Here is a 12,336-nt window from a genome sequence, read left to right as displayed (position 1 = left end):
CTACACTGGAGATGCTGCAGAAATTAGCAACTTGTGGGCTTCCAGGTGTTATTGCCTACAATTCCCATGATCCCTCACCACTGGTTATTCCGGGTATCACTGACAGAAGTTGTCGGCTCAAACATCCAGAGGGTTGCAACATGCCCAGTCCTGCTGTAAGGGGAGAAACCTCTCATGAAAGCATGAAGAAGTAAAGGTTGGCATCCAGAACATCATGGAGAGACTTCCTGCAGCTACTGCCCATCGGAGGAGTTTTTGAAGATGAATATCCTTGCTGGATAGTTGGCCGTTAAGCTATAATATTCACAAGTAATTCATTGGCATTCCACAAACAATAAATCTTCAAAGCAAGGAATCCAGGGGGTAAAACTCTGCTTCCCTCCTTTCGGCTGCTCAGTGACTGTTTACATTCCATTCCCTGGGCCGGTATTTACATTCCCATATTTCCAGTCCTCTGCTGTGCAGCTCCATGGAGAACAATGAGAATCCCACACGCTCCAGCTCCCCCAGGCAAATACTGGTGACTTCTAATGTTCAGAAATGTTGGCTAAATGTATGATAAATCTAAAGGATAATCATTCTTCTTTCTTGTTTGCTACATTAGCGTTCACACTAATCCTTTTTGGAAAAGATCATCTCCAGCAAAACAGAAAGACAGACAGACCGTATTAGAAAAATCAATAAACTATCTGCATTTCTTTGTATTTTAAGAACTATGTCAGGGGTAGAAACAGGTGTATGCATATTGTATACGGGCACACAGGTGCATGGATGCCAGCAATGCTGGTTGAGGTGTGCTGGAGTTGTGGGACTTTTTTTCTTGAATAGGATTTGCCTTTAGATAAACTAATTTAACTATGGTAAGTGGTATATAAAACTATTAAATAATAACTAAATAACAATAACAACAACAACAATAATATAGAGCTCACAGAAACATTACGCCTCTTAGCACAGTCACCTCTAGCCAGGTGCATTTGAGAACACACCTCTCCCTACCCTGCCCATGGCCTTTGTCTTCTCTTCCCAACCCATGACATAGCCACAAAGTCAACCCCTGTCAGGAGACTGAACTAGCCTTACGAATGGTTTTATACATATCTCATATTACAACTCACCATATATTGGAAAAACACTGACAATTTGGCTGAACCACTACTGTGTCTTCACATACCACTGGAGTCATGAGGTCCGTTCTAGACACCAGAATCCAGTGAGAGGATCACCATGGAGCAAGCTGTAAGGGGGATGCATCAAGTGATGAAATGTGCAGCTTTTCTAGGCGGGGCTGTTAACTCAGTGCATCTACTTCTGGCTTCATCAAAGAATTACAGTCTGATCTCTACCCAAAGAGGTTTTCCTTTCCAACTCTTCTCTGGTTTTTTTGCCATGTAACCTCTACATGGTGTGGAATAAGAGAATGAGGCAATGACGCTAGGAAGGACTTTTCTTTCAGGATGAAAAGAAATACTAGATTTTAACTGCTTCATCTGCCCCCTCCCCTCCCCTCCCCTGTGTTTGCCCTGCCAAATGAGCTATCAGAAAACAGAAGCAAAACTGGAGGGTCAGAACATCATCTGAAGCAAACAAGCATGAGCGGTGGGTACACAGTAATGTTGCAACCTGTTCCAGTGTTCCTGCCACACATGCCCAGTTGACATGACTTAACAAGCTGGATCAAGGGCAGGCTCTGTCACAGAATCCATTGCTTAGTCCTAAACATTCAAAGTTTCCTTCTCCATATTAACAGCTATGGGAGATTAAGGGCAGGTGCTCACGGGAGTATGAAAAGCATATGGAGGATAGGAGGGGTAGGACAGGCCTGGAGGGGAATGGTTTTACTGCCTGTCCAAGAGAGGGTGCTCTTCTGTAGCAATGTGACCAAAGCTGCAATCATTTTCCTGAGAGTAAGCCACTCCGAAGTCACCTGGGAGTAAGTCCCATTGAATGATACATGGAGTGGCACTGTAGAAGAGTATAAAGCACCTGCTAAGTTCATAGACATTGTGCCCACACTATATTTATTGGAGGGTAAACCTTGGTTTCTATTTCATTAGTAATCAAATAGCTCATCACACCTGGTTTCTGACCCATGTTGCACATCACTGGGGGCAGAATGCTAAATCTAGGCATGGGACACAGGGCTGAAATCTCTTGGCCGGGTGTCATGGGCGAGCCAAGACAGCCCGTGTGGTGAGGTGGTTGGAGTGCTGGGCTGGGTTCTAGTCCCACTTGGCCATGAGGCCCTCTGGGTGACTTTGGAGTAGTCACAGCCTCTCAGTGCAACCTACCTTGCACGGTTATTGGCCATTAAGGATAAAATGGGGCTATGTAAGCCTCACAAAGGTGGGATATAAATGTACCTATAAGCGGGTTTCAGGCTCATGAGAAGTAAGGCTACTATTCTCTTTTCAGAGACTTTCCTGGAGTATTGTGTCCAGTTCTAGGTAGTACAGCATGATTTTCTTTTTAAATCATTTTATTGTGAAAATTCAACAAAACAAATGAAAAAATTTTAAAAAGAACAAGTTTTTAAAAGGTTATTAACAAATAAGAATGTATCCTGTGGATGGCAGAACATATGGAAAAGGAGCTTGCATAAGCCACTTTGAGTTTGTTGTAAAGAAAAAGCAGAATCTAAATCCAACAAACAAACATACTGTACATTCAGGATGGAGTAAGCAGCACATGACCCCCTTCCCTGCCTGTGCATGGCGCTGCCATCGCATGTACAATGTCTGAAAGAGGCTGTAGAACAGGAGTGGGGAACCAGCGACCCTCCAGTTATGCTAGACTCCAATTCCCATCAGCCCCAGCCAACATGGCCAATAACAAGTGTTCATGGGGAATTGCAATCCACCAACATTTGGAGAGCCACAAACTGCCCAAGCTGGTGCCTTCTAGATACGTTGACATTAAGTTATGGAATCTGTAGTCCAACAAATCTGGAAGACTCCAGCTGCGCACCTGTAGCTGTGATTTTATTGGAAGTAGCAATGCACCAAGTGGTCCCTGCGCATGCAATAAAGCTAATCCTTGTTATCAGCCCTCCCTCACCTGGTGCTCCCCAGACTTGTTGGAGGCCATTGTCCAGGCTGCCTGGGGATGATAGGAGTTCTAATTCAATACATCTGGAGGGCACTGGGTCTAGGAAAACTGCATTATATTACAGCAAAGGCTTGTGATTGCCTTGGGAAAAACCCCTAGTCTGGTTGGTTATTTCCCAGTCCTCTGATTCATTATTTGTTTACTACAGGCTGTTAGCAGCCCAGAGGATTGACTTTAATCCTTAGCCAGAATGTTTAAATACAATACATAATCAACAGGTAATTACTCACTTTGAAGCCTTGTGCTCCTCTTTCCCTGCCCCACTTTGAGGTGAAACCCAGGACTTGAAAGCATTGTAACAGATTATTTCCATCAAAGCATAAAAATTAATAACACAAATGTCAAGAAGTTAATTTGCTTCCCTTAAACACAAAGGATGGCAAATCCTTCCTCTTTCTTTTGATTTCCATGGCAGCCTTTTAAAGTTTCTGATGATGTTGGCAGGGACAGATTCTGTCTCAAGATGCGTGTGTGGAAATACCTCAACACTCCACCACCTCTACCTTTTTGACTTCACTGAGCCTTCATTACTTTGATCTAGTCTCAGTCCTGCCTCCCACCACTTGGACCTTGGTGTCCCCATTTAACTCTGGAGCTGCTTGAACCCTAGAAGAGCCTAGGATTATTCAGTTAACTTATCAATAGCCTACCATAGAAGAACAAAACATATTTTTCATTTGAACCTTTTTATTCAAGCGGCATTTTAACTGTTAATATTATTGGATTTTATCGGGCCAGGGTGGCTTATTTTATACTGTATTGTTGTATTTTTAATGTAATATTTATATTTTTAATTTATATTATAATTATTTTAACTTAGTGTTGTAAGCCACCCCGAGGCTTCGGCGAATGGGGCGGCATAAAAATGTTTTAATAAATAAATAAATAAATAAAATATTTCAGCAAGCTTTTAAAATGGGAACATTTTCTTCCTTTGTTGCATATCTATTCAGTTTCATTTCAACTTGTTCACTGCTGTATTAATCACAACCCAGGATCATTAAATATAGTTATTTAAATAAGCAATCAGGAAATGTAAAATAACTTTAAAGCAAGGGTGGGAGAACTCCAGATGTAAAATTCTCACACCAGGCCCAGTCTGCATCTGAAGTGCAGCAACATCCGAAACCCAGAAGTTCCCATACCTAAGTAAAAGTATATGCTCGAACAGATAAAACGTACATTTAGGCAGTAATTCACACAATATGTCATAGAAATAGAAGTTGAACAGCAAATTCTATTTGTGATGAAGCTCATGTAACCAAATTGTGTAGAATTAAAGGTGCAATCATATGCATGTTTAAACAGAAAAAAGTCTTGCAGCTTCAGATATCCAAGCCAGCCATGTTGGATGGCGAATAGTAAAGCCATGGACCATTTTTCTGCATAAACATGCATATGATTGAGCCTTTCATTGCTTTTGTGAACCAAGGATTGGCAGCAGAGACTTTTCTTCAGCAATTTAAGCCAGGATAGATAATTACCTAAAAGAAAGAGGATCAACTATTATCTACAAGCAATATAACATTTACAAATAATGTTGAGTATCTCCAGCTTCATCTACTCTTCAGGGGCCAACATTACATTCTGAAAACAGAGTTTGGATGTCAGATTTTTGTGTCAGAACTAGGATTTCTTTGAAGTCTATTGGCTCTACATCAAATTATGGCCCTTTTAGCTCTGACCTGATGGGTCACTCAGATTAAAGCAGGGACGGGTATTCAAGTTTACTACTACAACTTGCTGCACCATAAAATGTACTGGCTGGGATCTTTGCAACAATGGAATCCTTCCAATTTTCTGCTATTTTTAGGCTTACCCTAAACTATGGTTTTGCATTGTTTCTTAATCAGCTTTAATTGTATGTATTACACCAAGACTTCAGCCAAAAAGTGGCTAATAAGTATCTTGAGTTATTTTCGGAAACTTCTCTCATTTGCAAAAGATTGCCATGCACCTTAAGGAGTTGCCTGGGTAAGTGTAAGCCCTCACCCACTCAGCTCATAGCCAGTGCTGAATGAACTGGGCTGGCTGCATGTCTGAGGATGCTACGAGGCATTTTTGGCATGCTGAAGGACAGGAAGGAGAGAAGGCTGGAACTGATGTCTTACGCTATTCCCTATCCGTCCTCCCCTGAGCTTCATCTAGAGCAGGGGTCTCAAACTCGCGGCCCGCGGGCCAATTGCCGGGACAGGCGGGGCACGGGGGAGGGGCCCTGCGGCCTTCAAAGCGCCGGTGGTGCCCGGGCCGGACGCGGGACGAGCGGCCCACCACCACCGCGGTGATGGCATACCTGATGCGGCCCAGCCTCACCCAGACTGCCCCCAGGTAAGTTGAGTTTGAGGCCCCTGGACTAGATGGCTGAAAAGAGCTGTCCATTCAGATTAAATGCATGGTGCAAGGTGTGGTGGAAGAGACAGCCACTGCTGTGACTCTTCCCAGCCACTGGGCATGCATAAGCCACTGAGTTTGAAGATTTAAGTGGATCTGCAGTGAGGGGCATTGGACTGCACCCTTAATGAGCCTTTAGGTATTTGTCCCCACAGATAAACCTTCCGATGTCACATAGTGAACATGCCAGTACAAAGGTCTGTGACGTATATTCATAAAAGCAGCCTTCTCCAACGTGCTCTTCAGATGCATTGCAATGCAAGTCCCACTGAACCCAGCTCACATGGTGGCTTGTCATGTTGAGTATCAATGATGGGAACTGAAATCCCATCGATCTGAATGGCACCAGGGAAGGCTGGGTTATTGGTTTACACTAACAGGAAGAGCTAGGTTCTGTGTCCTTCTGAAGGCCAATCTACACAGTGATGTTATAGTATAGTTCTGGTCCAGAATGCCAGTTGAGGTTCTACTTACCTTTTTATACATTTCAGATGAGGGGATCCAGTTTGGATGAGGACAAACCAGTGGTGACATCGCATGTTTTGAAGTGCATGCAATCATCATGACAGTCCAGTAGCATGAGTGTCTTCTGCAATGAGTCTTGCCTTCTTACGATGAGCTCAAAGTATGACAACTTCAGTTTTGTCATTTTTGCTTCTAGGGAAACCTCTGCCTCGATTTGATTCAGGAACCACTTGTTTGTCTTCTTCTTAATATACTCAAACTCTTCTCCTGCACCATGTTTCAAATTCAGTTTTCTTCACTGTCCAGCTTTCACAGCCATATAGAGTGATTTTTAAAATCAGCAGGCCATTCAAGATCAAGCCCCCTGCAAGTTATTGCATTATAACATGGATAGCTCATATATTGTTGATGGGAAAATCATGTTCTTCACAGCTACTGTGAGGATTGTTTATGGGAGCCTGGGAATTCTGAGGAGGGTTGTAGGTGATGTGGCCATCCCTGATAATCAAAAAGTCCCTGTGTTTCAACCCTGTGAGCCCTGGATCCACTATACTTCTGATTTGAACCTTAGCATGGGGTAAGTATTACCCCTTTGTTCCTTTTTACAGGATCAGTTGGGATCAGGCCTCACTATTCAACCTGAACTTGAAAACAAAACAAATCACTGCAGTTGTGGCTAGAATTATGCTGCAAGGGAAATGTATAATTTGGCCCTCAGCTATGAGGCATAACCCTAGGCATAACCTGCCCCAGAAGAGCAGGGAGGCCATGCAAAATGCCTTGGGTTCCTTGAGAAAGGTAGTGGTATAAATGTAATATATAACAATGCAATTTAATAATCTGCACATGTAACCAAGTGTCATTAAACTCAAGCATAAACTAATGAATAAGTGCTTTGGTTAGTGAATTTTACTCCCACCCAGTTCCCAGTCTAGCCACAGATGGCTGCTTGGCCAAATGTCAGGAACTGTTGAATTGCCTTCCCCCTCATGCCCTGGGTGCAGTTCCTGCTCCTTTCCCTTGCATGGACCAGCTGTCCAAAATGAAGATCTCTAGCTCTGTTCTCCTCTGGCAGATTAGTTTCAGAAGCTGGTACTGAGCTTTCTAAGTGATGAGCTTGCTCGGCATCTGCATCATGTTTTGCTTGAGCTATGGATTTCTGCTTGGTTCACCTTCGGCCATCTATGAGATAGCAACATAGGATAGATCACCTGGGCTAAGAGTCCATTGGTACACTGACATCATCCACCTTTATTTTTTGCTTATTATTCCAAAAGAGAAATAAATGGCAAACAGAAATTCCAATCTGGCAGGTGACATAACGCTCCGTATGCTGGGAGGAGCAGCACTGGATTCATTTTTCCTTGTTATCTGCTGTTAAAGAAATAGGAGAACAGCCAGGATTTAAAAGTTGCTCAAACACATGTGTTGGCTGAGAAGCCTTGTGTTTAACTAGAGACTGACTCTAAACTGCAGTTGCTTTTTAAAAGAAAAGAAAGTGAGAAGGTAACCCATATGTTCTAAAACTTTCTCAGTGAGTAGGGCTCATTTGGGGTTTCCAATTACGTAGCGCTTCCTTTTTGAACCACCCATGCTCTTGTGTGAATTGGTTTGCACTATGCCATAAATCAGTCCAACTTAACTGGCTGCTTTGCACTGAAGTCTACCTGTTTTCCATCCTCTCTTCATTTTTCTCACATGGCTGAAGGAGTGTACTGAGTTCAATCATTCCATCTGCATTGTGAAGATGGTCAAGCCTGCTTCATTCTTCCTTTGCTCAGTAATGTAATCAGCATTTTTCCATTTTCCTGAATTTGTGCTCATCTGTACTTGTGCAAATATGCCCTTGTGCAAATCTGCAAAATATATAAATCTGTCCCAAATGCATAGTTTCATGCTTTTAGCTTTCGCTGCATTCTGTGATCAGGTGTCTGTGGCAACCAAGGCAGCAGCAACGCTGGGATGCTTTAAGAGCCACCTGAAGTGAAAGGTACCCTCTGTTGTCACTTACTCCCCAGCCAGGCATGCAGAGTTCCACTGAGTCCTTGCAACCAGAGTCTGGCTCCCTCAGCACTTTTGCACCAGCTGCCTGGAAGAGTAGAGAACTGGGCATCCTTTCCAGCTAAAAGTGGTGCTTGCCTGTTACTTGTAATGCAGGCACTGGTTCTAAGCAGACAGCGGGAAGAGCTGTTGTAGGGAGGGGTGTTCTTGCCATCTCTGCTGTTGCCTCCTCTCCAAATTGCTAATTGTGCATGAAACGGGGAAAGGCGAACCCTTTTAAAAACACCCCAAACTGTTAAGACACTTTCTGAGCTATTCTGTGTGTACAAGGCATGCGTGTTCATATATTTTCTCAATGAAGCATCATTCATTCACTCCTTTATGGAAGAAACACTTAAGTTTCTTTGACTTTGGTGCAGCCAAAGGGGCAGAAACAACACCATAAAGCTGCTTTTCACCCCTCATGATTTTCTAACCCCTGAAGATGCCTTTTGTAATTTTGCAGGTTCCTGACCTAAGGAAACCATCTATTTATTGCACTGTAATTGGCTATAGCCACAATAACAAAATGCGGGGAGGGAAAGCAAGCAAATCCCCATGAAACTTTAAGGAAACTCCCTTCCCTTCCCTTCCCTTCCCTTCCCTTCCCTTCCCTTCCCTTCCCTTCCCTTCCCTTCCCTTCCCTTCCCTTCCCTCATATATCAGATGTCTTTCTTAGCAATATGTCTATGATTTCCAGTATTTTCATACAAGTTGCCCTCCCCAGGAAGAGGAGGGTGAGTAATACCCTCCTCAAAACTGTATAAAGAGTCATTTTGCAGGAAAACCTGCACATTCTCTCCTTGAAATGGGGCCAGCATTGTTGTCTCAGAAGATGCCATTATGCCTACAAATTTCATCCAATGCTGTCAAAACGCAAAGACACAGTAACCATTTGTTTATTCCTCAGAAATAGTCAGTGGAGAGGCAAAAAGCTTTGAATCTGAAGCCTTCTGGGATGCTTTCCAAATTGCCAGAAGACGGAGTCTTGTGGCCAGTGTACAACTCTTCTTTTCAACCATATATTCTACCTAATTATTCCCATTACGTTTTATAACCAGCCATCGAGCTGACACAGCACATGGAACTGAGGCAAGTGGCTGACTTGGGGTGCTTCCACAGCAGGTTTTGTGGTGCCATCATCATGGAGATTTATGGGAGGGAAGAAGAACTTGTTGGATCAGTAAGATCTGAAAGGGAGTTATACTTGTGTTTGCCGGGGTATAAGTAAAACTCTGTATGATCAGGACCTCTGAGAACATAATCCTTCAGAAGTTTTGGGTTTTATTTGCCATTAACCCCAGTCAGAATAGCCAGTGGTCAGGAATGCTGGAACTTGGAGTACCAGATTGGGAAAGCCAAAGATGATCAAACAAACTGTGCTGTCTTGGAATCTAAGATAACTCTGTAAAGCATTGAAAGAAATTGCTTAGTTTAACTCTCTAAATCGTCATAGAAGTACAGACAAATCATAGCCCAAGGGTACAGTCCTGAAGAACCTTATCTGAGAATATCTCCTACTGAACCCAGTGGGGCTCAATTCTGAGTAGAAATGGTCAGGACTGCAGTTTGGGATGACGTACTGTACACATTCCCAGGTCATGTCCCCTTGAATTCAATCGAACCCTCTTCTAAGTAGGCATGCACAGGGATATGCAGAGACTGGGCCATAGTCTCACTGCTGTACTTTTACTGGATTTCTTCAGTAGCACACAAACTCCACATCTGTGAAAACTAGTTAGTGTCATCACCTCCAACCTGTTACCATCCAGTTGTGTTTGATTGCAACTCCCAGCATTCCCATGAATCATGTCCATTGGCTGCTCTTAAGGGCTCTCCATCAGGGAAAAAGAACAGGAAACATTGAAAGGCGCATTTAATTATTTGTTTGTAAGGAAGGAAAGGACTAAAAGGGAAGACATGAGTGAAGATACAAAGAGGACCACTGAATATCTTCAAAACATGAAAAGCATTTCACTAGAATCCTTATCTTTGTAAGAAATTAAAAGTCACAGGTTTTATATGCTACAAAGACACTGTGGTCTGCTCTCCACTTCAATCTAGTTCTGTAGATTGAAGAAACCTGTTGGCTTGAGTTCTAAAGCCCCTAGATAAAAGCTTTGATTTTTTAATTAAATTTTTACTGCTATCTGCATTTGATATCTCAGCCAAATTGTATCCACTGCAACATCAACAAAAAGTCACATCAAAGGGTAGCTCCACCTCATGACCTGTAATTATGGAATTTATTGCTCAATGACACGCACTATAAGATGCACCTGCTTCCCAGTAGCCTCTGCTATACTACCTAAAGTTAAAACAAAGGTACTTTTCTGAAAGGAAATGAACCAGCTCTTTTAAAAGAGGCTTCTCATTCCAAGCAAATGGCTATGTTCTCTAGGGGTCATCTCATGAGATGTTGCTTATGCTGAGCCACAAAGAACTTGTGAAAATAAAGTCATCATGATTTGACAACACAGATGGGATTAGAAATACTGGATGTCTAAACACTATTCTCTGCTTTCAGTTAATCCACACCCAAAAAAGCATGACTGAGATATCTGTAATTTTTCATTAAAGCTGCAGTCCGAAAGAAAGAAAGTCCACTGATCCTTGAGAAAGCCGTGTTAAATGGAACGGGACATAATTTTGAGTAGACATACATTGCAATGGACTTCCCATGACTGAAACTCTTACTGCAATTATTTATTATTTGTTTGTTTAACTTTTATCTATTTATTTAATTTCTAACCTGCCCGAATAACTATACGGATCCCTGGGCAGGTTACAGCAATAAAATGCAAAGTAGAATAAAATACAGACATACAAAAACATTTACAAATCAAAAACATTAAAACCAATGTGAGATGCACCACAGTAATGACATAGCCTTAGTTAAAAAAGTGACTTAAAACAAGTTAACAATTAAAATACTGTTGAAATGAAAAGATTTTCACCTGGTGCCTAGAAGATTGTAAAGAAGGCACCAGGCAGACCTCTCTGGGGAGAGCATTCAGTCAGGGTGCCACTGCAGGAAAGGCCCTTCTTCGTGTTACCACCACCCTTGTTTCCTGAGCAAGGGGTTCCTTCAGAAGGGCCTCAGATGCAGGTCTAAGCTGCTGGGTAGGTTCATTATTTTATATAACTATCTAATGGTCCTACAGGACTCTCTGAGTGATCCACAGTCACAATATAAAAACAGATCATAAAACATTTAAAACAGTATGCATATAAAGGTAAAGGTTTCCCCTTGACGTGAAGTCCAGTCATGCCTGACTCTAGGGGGCGGTGCTTATCTCCGTTTCCTAGCCGAGGGAGCCAGCATTTGTCCCAGACAGTCTCCATGGTCATGTGGCCGGCATCACTAAACACCCAGGTGCACGGAACACTGTTACCTGCCCACCGAGGTGGTTCCTTTTTATCTACTTGCATGTGCATGCTTTCGAACTGCAAGGTTGACAGGAGCTGGGACAGAGCAACAGGAACTCACCCTGTTGTGCAGACTCGAACCGGCTACCTTTCGATCAACTAGCCCAGCAGCACAGCAGTTTAAACCACTGTGCCACCTGCATCCCCATAACAAATTCTTGTTATGCGTATAACAAGAATTTAAATATGACAAATACAACAGCTGAGAGTATTAATCAAAGCATGGTGAATTAAAATCATTTAAATAGTCATTTAAAATCATTACAATAAAAATCAATTATTAATATGTCTGGAGAATAAAACCATTTTTGCCCCCATAAGATTGTAATGAAGGCAGTAGGCAAACTACTCCACTTAAAAGATGGCTTTTTCAGAAAAGCCTCTGAACGCCATCTAAGAGGTTGGGTAGGTACATATGGGAGAAAGTGGTCCTTCAGGTCTCCTGGTCCCAAGCCATTTAGGGCTTGATATGTCGAAATGACCACTTTAAACCAGACCTGAAGCCCAATTGGCAGTCAATGTATGTGGTAGAAGACTGGCAAGATATAAACATGCAGAATAGCTTTCATCAGCAGTCACGCTGCCCTATTTTTGAACCAACTGAAATTTCCGGAGCATCTTCAAAAGCAGCCCATGAAGCGCACATTGCAATTGTCCAGCTGAGAGGCTACCAATGAGTGGGCAACTGTGTCTAGGCTCTGCCTGTCCAGGCAGGGCTGTAGTGGATAGGTCAGTTCTATTGATTTGCGTCTCTGTCAGCTGCCTTTCCGAGCACAGTCCTTACAGGGCAGCTCACATAAGTACAGGTGTACAATACATTAAGAAACAAGGGTGGGGGAACCATAGTTTACATAGAATAACTAAATACAGTGCAACTATCACCTCTTTTCATGCTTGGTAGGA

Source organism: Varanus komodoensis, unplaced genomic scaffold (assembly GCF_004798865.1).
Source record: "Varanus komodoensis strain SLA01 unplaced genomic scaffold, ASM479886v1 scaffold17, whole genome shotgun sequence".
Taxonomy (NCBI): Eukaryota; Metazoa; Chordata; class Lepidosauria; order Squamata; family Varanidae; genus Varanus; species Varanus komodoensis.
This window is presented reverse-complemented; position numbering follows the sequence as displayed.